Source organism: Varroa destructor, unplaced genomic scaffold (genome assembly GCF_002443255.2).
Source record: "Varroa destructor unplaced genomic scaffold, Vdes_3.0 BEIS01000006.1, whole genome shotgun sequence".
NCBI lineage: Eukaryota > Metazoa > Arthropoda > Arachnida > Mesostigmata > Varroidae > Varroa > Varroa destructor.
This window is the reverse complement of record NW_019211459.1, coordinates 30,125,267-30,139,803: the sequence shown is the minus strand read 5'-3', so window position 1 is coordinate 30,139,803 and position 14,537 is coordinate 30,125,267. Positions and strand designations below refer to the sequence as shown.

General features: G+C 37.8%; 1 protein-coding gene across 16 annotated transcripts in view; it reads left to right on the top strand.

Annotated features, from left to right (window-relative positions):
- The first annotated feature begins 7,921 nt into the window (after positions 1-7,921).
- The window catches only part of LOC111252382 (uncharacterized), a 158,026-nt gene continuing 151,410 nt past the window's right edge, over positions 7,922-14,537 (top strand). For 13 of the 16 annotated variants that reach the window (XR_015329645.1, XR_015329649.1, XR_015329644.1 and 10 more), the window contains exon 1: positions 7,923-8,438. The gene's annotated coding sequence lies outside the window, so the exon portion shown is untranslated. Of the gene's footprint in view, positions 8,439-14,537 lie in introns of all 16 variants that reach the window. The other 3 variants (XR_015329647.1, XR_015329642.1, XR_015329643.1) reach the window with 1 other exon arrangement.

The following is a 14,537-nucleotide window of genomic DNA, read 5'->3' as shown; positions in this document are numbered from 1 at the left end:
CTGTGATATCCAGCATATCGTCGGACTCTGCTGCGGAACTGCTGCAACCAACTTAAATTAGTTCGCGAGTGTTAAAAATTGAGACCTTGGAATATTTTCGGCGTGGGCATAGGATATCGTGGTCTGTTTGGCATCTAATTATTCTCATTCCATATGTCTTTCGTTGCTTCCTTCTGTCTTTTTTTTTATTGCCAATCATCTGTGTCACGACACTGGATGTCGTTCTGCCATCGGTGAGCCCTTTGCGGAATAGGCCAGGAATTGGCAGTTGTGATACCTGTAGCCCTCAGTCTTCTTTTATTTCAATCGTTAACCAGGTGTTCTATGTCTTGACATTAGAGTTATGTAGGGACAAAGAACCGTTCTTCGACCTTGCATTTGGACCGTTTAACTACAATGGATTTGCGCGTGATCAACACGTTACTTAGTGCTTTGAGTAGTGTGGGCAAACTATTGCAGTTTATAAAAAAGTGGGTCCTCTGTTTTTAGGCGGACAATAAAGCGAAGCTTCAGATTCTCACTTAGTGCCACAGACAGTTCGTTGTCGTCCACTAAGGAAGCTATTCTTCTCCGCGCGACATGGCCTGCGGCCCTGCAGATAATTTCATTTTCTCTGCAAAAGGAACGCCAAGGAAGAAATAACCATTTTCGCTCATGTTGACTAATATTATTTTAACATCTTTCGCCTTAAGATTCGCATGGTTCCTATGTTGGCCTAAAGTCTCTTAAATTGACGACATCTCTTTCATTGTTACTTGGATGCTTTGTATGGAGAGATGAGTTACACGGGACCGAGTGGACATGGAGACATTTGTCAAGGACACAGTTAAGGTAGGCCGATCACGGTTTTATCTGGACTAATTATGCCTACACACATGAAGTGCACAGGGCGATGGAATAGAGAAACCTGGAAACTGACTTAGTCGTTATCTGTTGGTAACCTGAAAACGCCAGTGCTACACAAAACAGCAATTCGTGTGGCTGGAAGAAACAATATAATAGGGGTCAACGAAAAATCTCTCAGGGCTTCGTGTTTTCGAAATCCTAAATGACGATTATCACTCTGGTATCCTCTCGGAATATTGTGAGAGAGTCAAGCCTCTGGACATGCTCATGGATTAGTCAGTCGTATCCAATTGGCAGAATAACCTCCTCCAGCTACTTTTCGAGCGCATCAAGCGTGAGTTATTTCAGCTGTTTCTGTTCTAGCTCATTTGAAATTAAGGAGCAGGTTAATACTGTTTTCTTGTGAGCTTTCTTTGGCGCACTTTGAAGAGTGATTGTGCTTTGCACCTGTTTTTCCTAACTTTTACTTGTTTCTTCAAGTTGATGTTGAAAAGTAGTTATTGTTTTTCGAGCGTCTCTGTGGGCAAGCATGAGTTACTCCTGTTCTTCCTCTTGCGCAATGCGACAAACATTTCAGTGAGCAATCCTCAGCGTTTCTTTCCTCGAACCACCAGATCGTAAAATTGAAACGGATGATCTTGTCTTTATTCTGGAATTTAGAGTCAGTATATTTTTTCCGTTAAAGCTCTCAGGACGTATGTAGTCATATTGGCGCATCAGTGTAATCCAAAGTGTTATGTTGACCAGAATCACACTGGTGTTTATTTGATCACATAAAGATTTCTGATAGCAAAGGTGAACACATGACGCGTAATTTCAAGATTACCTAGCTGAACCCAAAGTGTCGACTGAACCTCGGCGATAGTAATCTGAGTGGCTCGGTCATGGCTTCTCTATTTGAACTATTATTAAAATGCAAGCACTCTTAGATTTTATTGGTCTATTCTTACTTGTTTCCATTTGAGTTATTCTCAAGTTTGTCCGATGATTTCTGGCTACTGGGCTATATTCACTTAGAGTAATTTCTCTGCGGCGGTTCTACCTATGTTTCGCTAATTCACTGGTTGGATTTCAGTCGCTGTGACACGTTTACTGCTGCAATAACGTGCGCACTATAAAACCGACATTGGGCTGGTCATGTACATTTTTGCACATCTTTGCATATCAAGCATCACTATAAAAGAGATATTTTAATGTTATAAACTTTGTGTTAGAGTTTATCAGTTACTAACCGACATTTGCCACAATATGTCTTGATTAAAGACAATATCAGCCCGGAGCCGAATATACATAGTTAGTACTTTCAAATACAAATTGTATCGCACCCCCTCGTTCATTATACGGAAGCTATGATTAATGAAGGGCGGACAAGACGCGTTGACGCATAATGACAGGTACAATGGGTTTTATCACATCACATGTTGGATAGCGGGTTTTCATTTGTCAGGAGTTATGTGTATCTGCAAAATATATGGTTCGATAAACTTCAGGTAGCATTCGGCGTCGTACGCTACAGTGCCATCGTTGGACAGCCTTTCTGATTGGATCCAAATCGTAAAATTAAAAATTTTTTAGTTTGAACGTTTACCAATAAATTTATCGTTTTTAACACAAATAAAGTATATTAGACTATCAGCTAGGGTAATTTTTTTAACACACAACATGGTCAAAATGTAATGCAATGCTTATATCAACCTTTAAATGCTCGAGTATCTTGTATCTAGTAGTAACTATATTATTCAGTCTCAAATGCAAAAATACTAGTGTTTGTACGTGCGAACTGACCGCCGAAGTTGTAGTTCGTGTTTTTTTTAAGGGCCGTAGTTATTATGAGAGTAGCAAATTTACTTAGGTTACTACTCACCGTTTATGGCGGGCGATAATTACTGTAAAAAAATTGTTTAAATTATATACATGTAATATGAATTAAGAGATTGAGCCTGGAATTACTTGCTCCATCAGTTTACTCAGTGTTTGATGAAATGTAAAGCGAAAGTCTTAAAACTCACTTGACTCATTTTCTCCATTAAACAGTTTACTCATTTCCAATACGTAACACCTAAAGTGTCTAATAGCGAAACGTTCTTTAATAATGCACACGATACCTTTCTGTCGTAACTATAATTCTTAAGAAAATATTTACCTTGGTAAAAAAAGATTTTTAAAAACATATTGTTATTACAAATTTGCCGCAAATATTGCGGTTGTCGGATATATTTTGCTCAACGTGACCTTAAATATGTTTGCCGTTATTCAATCGATGCAGATCATGCAAGTAGAATCACGTACTTCCGTAATCAATTCTACTTGCGTTGCAATACTTCAGTCCGTTTTTTGTAAGTTAGACTGAACCAGTTTTTTCTAAAGGATAGTTTAAAGAATTATACTTTTCAACTCTTATTGAAGTAATGGTTCACATACGTAACGACAAACCGTTTTGTCCTTCAAGAACAGTCATACTTGTTCTTTTGCTTATAATAATTCATAAAGCAAGACATCAACGTCGCTACTCAGACTGTGGCACCATATTATAACCTACTTGACGTAGAGTTTGAGGACAGTTTATAATCTAATTATTTGAGATTAATATAATCTAATAATTATTTGAAATTACAAAGGACCTTATCTAGTATACGTGACATCTCATCGTCGTTGATTATGACATTTATATAGAATCTGTGTAACGTTTTGCAGTTTCAGTTATCACTCGACGACCCAATACAAATATTCCTATTATTTACTTTTAAATGGTCCTAGATCTTAAACATGGATTTACTTTTATTTTACTTACGTAATTGAGGTTCGGATTATTTCCGGTATCAATGATATATCCGCAGATAAGTAAGCTTCATCACTTGATACTATAGTGCCTTATCTTTATATATAAAAATTAGACCTTATGCAGGCCGATGACGATAATGTGTCAATTTGTTTCTAAACCAAACATGCTAACGGAACATAATAAATGTCGGAAACAAATATGATGTGTTTTTATATAATCGATCGTAGACTTTACGGAACTTATCCTTCGAAAACTGTTTACACCTATAATCGGTGACATGTATACTCAAATGGGTCGATTATAATTTATATCCTTAGAACTATTCATGTTTCAGCGTCACTCAACCAAATGCAAACATTTCAAGAAGTAGATACCAAATTTCAATACAGACTCTCAGGGCACACACAAAGGTATTTTGGTACAGTTCTTCAGGTTTGCCGATGCACTAAATCTCATTTGAGTTATTTAATTATCATTAAGTCTGCTAAGCATTAAATTTGATAGCATTAATAAAGCTAGACCTTGATCTTAACTCCCGCAGTGGATCTCAACATTCTAGCTTGGTAGAAAATAGTTTTCGTTGGGAGCTATTACAGCTGGGACACGGCTTAAACGATTACTTCTATAATAGCTAAGTATCAAATCTTATCTTAGTGGTCACTGTTTGCATAACCCTTTTTTTTTCCATATAAATGTCCGTCAGTGTATTAATTTCCATTTCAGCTGTAACCGTGTATTATACACAAGAAAGAGAAAAAAATGCATCTATGTAACTACCTTTTTCGCCAGTCGACAAATAACGGTTAGTATATAGTTACTAAAGATGCGTCTGATATCCCCTGACAAGTGTATTATATCTCAATATTGTATTTAACACATATGTGATGCTTCTAATTACGTTGCTTTGTGTACCGCTTGACAGCATTATAAGTGCAGATTCAATGTAGCTAGTTTTAACAAAAATTGTTCAGAGTAATATGTGTCTCTAAAATATAGTAAACGTAACAGGTAGAATTTTTAGCTTCTAGAAGGATACATCGGTCTGAAAAATAGTGGGCTGGGACTAAAGTTATTATCCAAAAAACAGGAGATATATATATATATATATATATATATATATATATATATATATATATATATGTATAATCAAGGAATATCACTCAAGAACGGAATTAGAGTCATTGTGGAACTTAAACACGGTAAAAGGCAGGAATACATTGGCCTTCGGGCACGATGTTCCACTATAAATAGTTAATAGATTAGTGAAAGAATTATTAAACCGCCCGTGTGCAGGTTTTTAGTTTATATCGCACTTTGACCTATGTGTTTAAACAGAGTGTACCAAGTGTTTGTCAAGAACGTAATACAATGGAAACACTTTGCGCAATGGAAAACAAACACAGTAAACGCGCGGATAGAAAGAAGCAGTGACGTAGTGTCATATAGACTAGCGTCTGCATTCCGGACATATTGCACAAATCAGTTTGTGAACTCGTGAACCGTACCATGCGAGATAAAGATAAAGAACTGGGCGAAAAGAAATAACTGATATTTCTAGACACCTTAAGCCACTGGTATGTCATCTGAGCGTCATGAAGCAAGGAAAACCCAATGCAATGCGTACCAGCCAAGCATACCTACCACAAAATCGGACAGCATTCGATTCTATTACCTATATTGAATTGAGTAACAAAGAGTTGCTATAGTGATTACTCATAAAATTCAGCGACAGTATACGCGTTCCCGTATATTTTTTTTTGTTGATAAAATCCATTTTTGAAGTCCAGCAATGAGCATCAAAATATTGGACAAAATAGTTACGGTTTTGTTTCGTACAAATACGACTCAGTCAACTGAACTTGAAAATATGAACAAATTATCTTCTGGTTTGCGGCATAATTCTAATCCTAGTCATATTTCACATTTGCTTTTATTCCCTGCATAAAGGAGTTCTTTTTAGAAGTGATCAGCTATCTAGTCCGATAGGAGCCCTATAGATCTTACGCTTTTTATTAGCGTTTATATAAATGTATATGAATTTTAATTAAATATTAAATAACAAAATAGATAAATAGATACATAAGTGAAAGACTATACATGCCGTAGATGGCGAATACGGCCCAGAAAACAGGCTATATCTGCAGCACATAAAATAAAGTGCCCAAATATTGTCCCCTTTCATTATATCGTTTCAAACTCCGATCTCACAATCTAGGAAGCTCGTTTAAGTGAATTGTATAGGAAAAATAAATTTACTGTAGACAGAGGACAGAGATGATATCCGTTACATCTTTTATACGTAATTTGTTTCTTTTTTGACCACTGCAAACAAAATCTAACCTATTGAAGATGGATCGATATCTGATGAGAATACATTTTTCGGTGGGTACATGCAGCTAATATTTTGGACTCTTAATCTTTTAATTATGCCTTTGTTTTCTTTTCTGTTCTCCAGAACAAGAGAGCAAAATAATTAATGTCATAAAAGTTCCAGATATCATCCCTCTAATTTAAACGTGACTTTTGCCGAGGAAAAAATTCTATTATAAAGGTTCTTTTTTTTTAATTTTTCGAGGGATATATACACAAAGGCTATGAAGCAAGGACTCGAAGGAGAAAACTAATATCAAAAACAACACAAGGCGACCACGAACGGAAAGGCACCTAAAATGTTATAGGGGTACCATAAGAATGCACTGTCTTTGCATCATTCGTGCAAATAAACTATTACCATAAGTATGAATAACAATAGTACCATTTACGATCCTTCCACATAAACATTTATTTATCCTTAGGGTGTGTATTTAATGATGAAGTAAAAAGTTACCAATTCTATTCCCTAAATAAGGTATATGCAGGTCCCATAGAGTTGCAAACGAATAGACACTGCTGAATACGTGACGCCTGCCTTACGGCTTTTGATACTGGGGAAGGATAATTATATGTGAAACGTTTAATTATAATTATGTTTGCCTACAATGAAATTATGATGATCCTATAGGAAGTTCCAATGTTCAGTCGAGTATAGTAAAATAAGTATTGTGTGACTCACATGTGTGGGAATTGTTCCGACCACCGAAAATTATTTCTCGTTAGTTAGAAGATAATCTGTAATAATACTAACCATTATGATAGTTGTTTTTAATTCACAGGAACTTTCTTATATCTATAGATGTAAAATACATATGACATTAATACGGTACTAACATAATCTGTTCATCGTGACTGTCAGGAATTTTGCTGGACCCCCCCCCTTCGAATCCGCCCTTATCCATACAATTATCCAGTGACTTGAATTTGTAGAAGAAGCAATTGTAATGTCAATGTTGGCATCTGTCCATCGCACCTCTTATCACGGAAGAGTTTATTGTTACCTTGGCACATTGTGACTCTTTTTGAATGGATATATCCAGGCATAATGTGACAGTGTATATTCTGCATACAGGTCCCCGTAACCAAAACTCATGTAATCTCGTATTTTTACTTAAGTTAATTTAATAAGCGTAAATTCTTTTGTTTCGAGTAGGAGACTTTCCTCTTTGTATTTCGATAGATCTTGGGTAACTTCTACCTTACTGTTAGCAGCCTCTAACGCATTCACATTTCCATATTCTGAAAGAAAGGAACAATGCACAATGCACGGCGTTAGAGCTGAAATAAATTGAGCGATATGATGAAATGTGTTTGCTGTTTGTGACCAGTATGGATCTACCTTTTATAGAGATATATTATTTTCGTTTCATCATGTTGTTGCTCTGGTTTTCTCAATAATATGCCGAACAACTCCGTAGCTTACAAACTTTACCCGGAGTCCTTCCAGACTCTCTCTGCTTCAGCTTTCGCGGAACGTAGTTCCCTGTCTGGTTGTCATAGAATTTATCCCACTTTCATGGTTCCGTTGTCTACCTGATTGAGGGACATCTGCCCAGACAAGCTTGTCGAGAAAAAAAACTATTGCAAAGTACAACACTTCTCTTCGCTTGAATTAGCTGATACGTGACTCCCATTTAGGTGTCTGGAAACAGTGGAGCCTGCCACGAGCTTCCTCTTACACACTCACAAATTTGAAACTTAATGTACCTGGCTAACATCCAAGGCTGTTAACTCTACTGCCGCTTTGACTACTGCTGCTACCGTTGCCGCCTCCGCCGCCTTTCAGGCGCCATGAAATGTGGAGTGCGGCACGCGAAACGCAACCTCTGGCCTACCTCTCCCCCTCGTTAGCTCCACCTTGTTAGAGAGGGGCCTTTTACTGGGCCGCCCATTGCCCTCTCCCCCTTGGAAGCGTTACTTGTACACGTGGAGGTAGCGCCCCAGAAGGCTGTACTCGACAACTAGGCGCATAGATACTTAAAACGTTCAAAGATTTTTTGAATTTTCGGCCGGCATGATCGGGTCTGAACTGATGCAGCTTGTTGTTTATCAGGCCCGTTGTTAAGCCAGCGATAAATAAATAGAATAGTGGACTATTTTAGTTAAGCAAGCAGTGACGAAAGACACATCAATGGACAACAACAGCGCAAGGGTTTTATTCTAGCGTTGCTTCTGCTGCCCCTTAAGGAACTACTGTCGCACGTGTTATGCATGTACTGCCTGTTGGTATCATTAATCAATTACACGATAAAGATTATTTGGATTAGGTGCGTGTGCAATCAAGTAATGTGCAACGGTTAGCGTGTTGTGAATCATTTTTATTGTAGTAAGAAGTGCAAGTGACAAAAGGCAGCATTGCGAAGAGGATAAGAACACATCAATTTAATAATGTGGTGTTCCACGCATCTTTCGGCAGTTCTGCTTCTAGCGCAAAAAGGTTGGTTATTTTGTCGGATGCTGGAGTTTGAGTTGTCTTATGCGAAAACGACTGTTGTCACTTGAAAACGACCGTTCATATAAATATATATTACATAAATTTTGACTTTGGGGTTATAATACACGCTAGCGATTTCTCCTAATAATTCTACGTGGGACCTGCACTAAAGAACTTCTTGAAGCCAGCGTCAGGCTGATTAACAATAGTTTCTTCCCAATGAATTACATTAGAATTGGTGTTTGTAAAAACGACTACCCAAGAAGTGCCTTTGTTTGCTAGGAGGAAAGTGATGACAAAACCTAAGCGATAGACCAAGGAAATTCAAGTTCATGACACCAGAATTAGTTAGTGCCCGAAAATGATAGGCTCGTCACAAGTGCTATATGGCGAGCTCTGGCTCATGGCAGCACTTTGATTGACTAAGCTTCCCAATCTAAGATCCCCCAGATCAAATAGATGAAAAGATGTAAAAAAACGTCTTTGATTCCATTTCATAGTCCTAAAAACAGAGAAACAGCATGCATGCTTTGGCGAAATAAAAACATTTTACTTTTTTCGGTTTTATTCTGTCGGAATACAATAAGGAATGCAGGAAGTTTATATGGACTTTCATTTTTCTCTGTGAATTGACAGGCACGCCTCTATCACTTATAGTTCGAACCACTGCTATAGTATCTAGATGATGGTATTCCTGTGAGCATGCCTCCCTAGCGGTGGAGACACGCACGAGCTATGGATAGTAGTTGTGAGAGTAGATGTACTTGGAGCGCCACTTGAAATGAAAGCCGGAGCTCAAGTTGTAAAAAACTATTTCCAAACATAATACCGTATTAAGAACTAGGCTATCCATTAATCTTAGGTTTAAAAATAATTGTTTTAAAATATAGATACGTGCATCTGTTTTGCTTGTCCGCAACTCGCACGATAAGGTGATAAAAAAAATATTAGAACAACTTTAAAATGATACATCTAAAGTTTACCTGATATGATTCCGGAGCACTGCTTCTAGTAATGGTTTATAGCGATAATGTTTGAAGGACAACGTGTGGTGATGTTAATTATGCACTCAACCCGTAATGAACGTATCCTGTTACATGTCCTGTTATAAATGAACGAGACATCATTAGCTGTCAATCTCTGTGACCCCGCTAAAGGCCATTCGATATAATTAAACTATTTACACATTAATTCGAAGGAACAGTAAAACATTAAGAGCCACATGGCACTGCCACGCAACTAACTAGCCTATAACAACAGAACTAGCGACTACATTGAACTATTCCGGGCGACGCCTAATAAATAATAACAATAGCTCTAAACGGAATATTTTGTTTTCGATAGAATGGCAAGGGGTTCCAAATATAACTTGGGCAATTCACAACGCCGCTTGTGCACTTAGTTCATTTAGCTAACAGACATATATATATATATATATATATAATATATATATATATATACAACTGGTAATGAGAACACATGGCAAAAAACCGGAAGGCATGATTTATGAAGATTAACAGATTTAAACAGAATAGGAAAAATAATAAAAAAAAGGCAAGTTTACAAAACCGATAGATAGACATCAGTCGAACCTAATAGTGCTCAACACAAGTCTCCAACCTTTTTATTTCTTACATTAAAGTCGAATGTAAAAACCGAGAACTAAAAGAGCACCGAAAGCAATATTTAGCGCAAAGTATGGAATATTTGTGGCGAATTTAAAGATTAAATGACTGAAAAGAAATTTATGGGTTTACAGATGAATTACTTCCGTACCAGTAAATTATTACAGGATAGTTTCTTTATACTCCCCGAAGCTAAAGTGAGCAACACAAAATGTACGGCATTTGTAGCTATGAGACGTACATATAACACATTACTTTGTGATAAGTTACCGTCTGAAAGGGTACCGAATGAACGAAGCGTGCTTCAATTTCGACAAATAAATGCGCAGTAATGGTTACAGTTTATAAGAGATTTAATAAAATGCTTAATGTAGTAGTACTCGTGTTCAGTAATACGTATCAGAAGTGGTAAAAAAATATTTACATGATGGGTTTAGAATGCATGATTGAGACAAAATACGTGCGGAATTCAGGCCATATATCTAACTGTATGCAAACTATTATGTTCTGATGGAGTAAAGGACTAATCACCTACAGCAGATGCTCAATATTTAAAAACATCAAAACTTGTGTGGCGATAGTTTTATAAGAATAAATGTAAAGCAGTGAGATTCTCAGGAAACATTAGAAGACAAAAAGGCCAACAAGGCAAACATTCGAGCTATAATGGAATACAGATAGAGATAGTTAATAACACATTCAGATTAAAAACAAAAATAACGAAGGAAAAGACACACAAAGGTAAAAGCATAAAATTGAAGCATTGTAATTCATTGCAATATTATTTTAGGAAAACTGTTCTTATGATGCTAAAACTTAATGCAATTGTGACGATTCATGGAAATAGTTGTCAAATTAGATGCAATACAGAAAGCAGCGATACGACAAGTCATGCAATGCGAATCGATGTGCCGCTTTGTACTTAGAAATGTGGAATATCGAGTTTCTTGGTTTTAAAAATATAGGTAAACAATAGCACAGAAAGCGAGAGTCAAGGTTTTTGAATCAGTAAAAACATAATAACTTAACAGCGAAAATTATGGGGATAAAAGCGGCCGAGATTATAAGAAAAAGTGTGTTAAAAGGAAAGAATAATGGAAAACACTGATAAATTTTTTATGACCAATCGTTAGCTAGCAGTATCTTGTAGCTTCTGGCTTTTGAAACTCTTAAAACAGACACTGCTACAGCAATCATACACACGAAGCTACACAAGTTCATCTTTTCTGTGTAATCACATTGTGAGGAACCAGAAAAATTGATTGGACAACGAAGAGAGACATTAGTAGAATGTAATGAACGAAAATATATAAAACCAAGCAAGGATATTAGCAACAGTCAGTGAATGCCAGTCATTTTATATAAATCATGTAAAAACCGTATATAGTAATGTGCAATAATAGGCATACATACACAAAGGATACCCCTTTGATGCAAACCGGACGAAATCATACTCCCAAAAATGTTTTCCATAGCTGACTTTTAAGCCACCCTTCAGGGCTTTGCTGGTGTAGGGAACTCAATACGTAGAGAATCAACAAAAGAAAAATGATTACTGTATTTATTGCTTTCCTTTAGTTGCTCGAATTTTTACTGAACGGTAAACGTGTACCGATGTTTAGATTCAAAGTTAGACTACCGCTATATCTTTTCGGTCAGTAGACATCTACGTTATTAATGTCATGGATACCCAGCGAAAATAATTCTTCCTAACCTTGCTGAATTCCAATATAGTGTCAAACCTAGAGTGTTAAAGAGCCATATTTGAAGATTGATCAGTTTGACAAGATAACCTGCAAAGTAGGTTTTCAAATCTTATTTGGCCCATGGCCCACGAACTCATTTCAATTGTATTATGTGACCCTCTTTTAAGAAAAGGGCTTTCGTATCATACTCTGAGCCTATGCTCTGAAACAGAAATCTGAGACCGTTCACTTGCACATCGTCACTAAATCTTAGCTGGCAAATTCAGGTGAGTTATTGGAAATTGGGGTGGTTTAAACGAATAATAGTTGCATGTTGTAGCTACACAGACGGTTTATATGAAAATTGCGAACCCACTATACGCGGTATCCAACTCAAAAGACTTTGCTGGGATGCCAATTACCCAGACCACTGACGACCAAGATACCCGAGAAACCCGTTCAGTGGCATAACCTGCAAACGAAGTTGTAGACAGGATCGGGTTGGGAGCAGTGCTCGCTCGGAAGGTTGCAAGCGGGTTGTCGCATTCGATGGCCACGCTTTATACACCGAGTGTTTGGTGGCAATATAAGCCATTGAAAAGTCTCGGCTGTAATCGTACGGTTGTCACTTAAAGGGCGTCACCGACAGTATTGTACTGAAGTATCTGACTACCAAATCACAACCCAAAACAGCATTGTTTGTCGCAGCATACCATACAGTAGACATTAAGGAGCGGCTTATACAAGGTACGGAATGAACAGAAAAAATATTTTTGCCTGGGTACGATTGTCGCTAGCTTGCAAGAAGGAACTCACGTACAAGCACGCGCATTCAAGGGTGGCTTAGGGTACAGATCGCCAAGAAGGCGTCGCTGCCCTACGTTGCCTTGCCTCAAGCGGACAACACCATCACTTTGTGTCACTCGAATGGAATGGCTAGCTGCGTTGCCTTCCAGAAGACGTCGCAAAGGTTAAATCTTGTTTTTCGAAAGCAGGCTGAAGTCATAGTTCTAGGAAGGTAGTGTCTTGGTATACTGCGGAGTCGAAACCCGGAAAGGCGCGACACACCACACGCGGCGCCAGTACTGGGATGTTCGTCCGGATCTCTAACGGGCAGAAGGGTTTTTACGCCCTGGTGATTTATCAAATTATTGCATGCGTTTCGTGCGTCCAAGGCTGTGGTTCGCGCGCTCGAAGTCGTGCAGTACTTTTTTGCGGATTTTGGGACCTTCGTGACAGACAACACTTGCTTCACATTGCCAGAGGTAACAGACAACCTCACGTAAAATCACATTGGACACATCAGGAGGGTTGCCGGGAACCCTGGGAGAACTGTTTTAGCCAAGAGAGTGATACGGGTGGTCACTGTTAGGCTTGGTTCTTTGGTGGCTCTTCTTCCTCTTTAGATGGACTTGTTTTCAGGAGCTGCTGCCCCGGGTTACATTTTACCTTAATACGACGATAAACGAGAGCTTGGAGAAAAAGCCGTTCGAATTACTTTTTGATTACCAGGCTGTGCTATTCGGGAAGCCTTCAGGGAGCAGGAACACTAGGAGACGTGATGCCGTAAAGCGGCGTCGGCGCACACATTAACAACTTTGGAATCCACAACGGCAGATGGAAACTCGGTTTGAGCGGGGAAATCCCGCACTACAGACGTTCCAACACGACGCAAAGGTACTGGTAAGGGTCGAACGGCCGACACTAAGACTGCTCAAGAAACTGCAGCCGTGCTACTAAGGACTCTTCGTTGTCATGGCAGAGTGGCCTCGCATAGTTACCGGGTTGCTACTCTCCCAGGCCGACAGCTGAAAGTGAACGCAAGAAATGTACGGTTGTGCGCTGTCAAACATATCTTAGTATCCTAAATGTGAAGAGGAGCGCAATGGATGTAAATTATAATGTAATTTTTAGTTCAATGAGACTAGGACTATATAAAGGCTGCCAGATATCAAACTATCATAGGTCGGTGGCAGTATTGTAATCCGTAACAATATAAATGATATTATGATTTTATGTACCTATGCTAAGCTATAGCGTAAATAGCCTTTACATAACGTTGAAAATATATTTGAAAACAACACATGAATCCATAAATCAATATATTAGGTATTATTAAAGAGATAAATTTGTTTAGTATGTGTTAGCGCTATGACTAGTCCCGTTTCATTTATGTAATTTTGTAGATTGTGCACTCCAAGGGGCTTCGTTTTGTGTAGTTAACGATTTGGACGGCTCTAAACCTTTTCTGGTACGAAAGCAGAACCTTTAATCCCGAAGCAATTATATCGAGCGGCTACTAATAATGGCTACACTAGATATGTCTACTTACGTTGCGGGTCTCTCTTCATCAATAGTATTTACCATGCACAAGAAATTTAACGCAATGCTTTAGACTAACATGTGTGCATGGCGTAACAGAAGAATATATATATTGAAAGTAGTATATAGTATCAAATCAACGGCAAATGAAACAATCATGACACTTCTTTTTCTTGTATCGTCAGGATTTTAGTTTTTTGCCGGTATACTAGACTAATGTAAAATCTATCAAATCTTTTAGCAAAATCGTCGGAATTTCATCAAGGGCGTAGCTATGCTTCGATTCATATCTTTATCTATTCACAAAAATTCAAAAAATAATTACACCTTTTTTATTTTTATTTCGAAAAACCATAGTTTACCTCATTTATTTTGAAAACGATAAATTATAAGTAAATAGCTCAATGTAAATATCATTACACTGCTTATTATGAAGTACATATTTCAAATTTCACAGTTTTATACTGGTA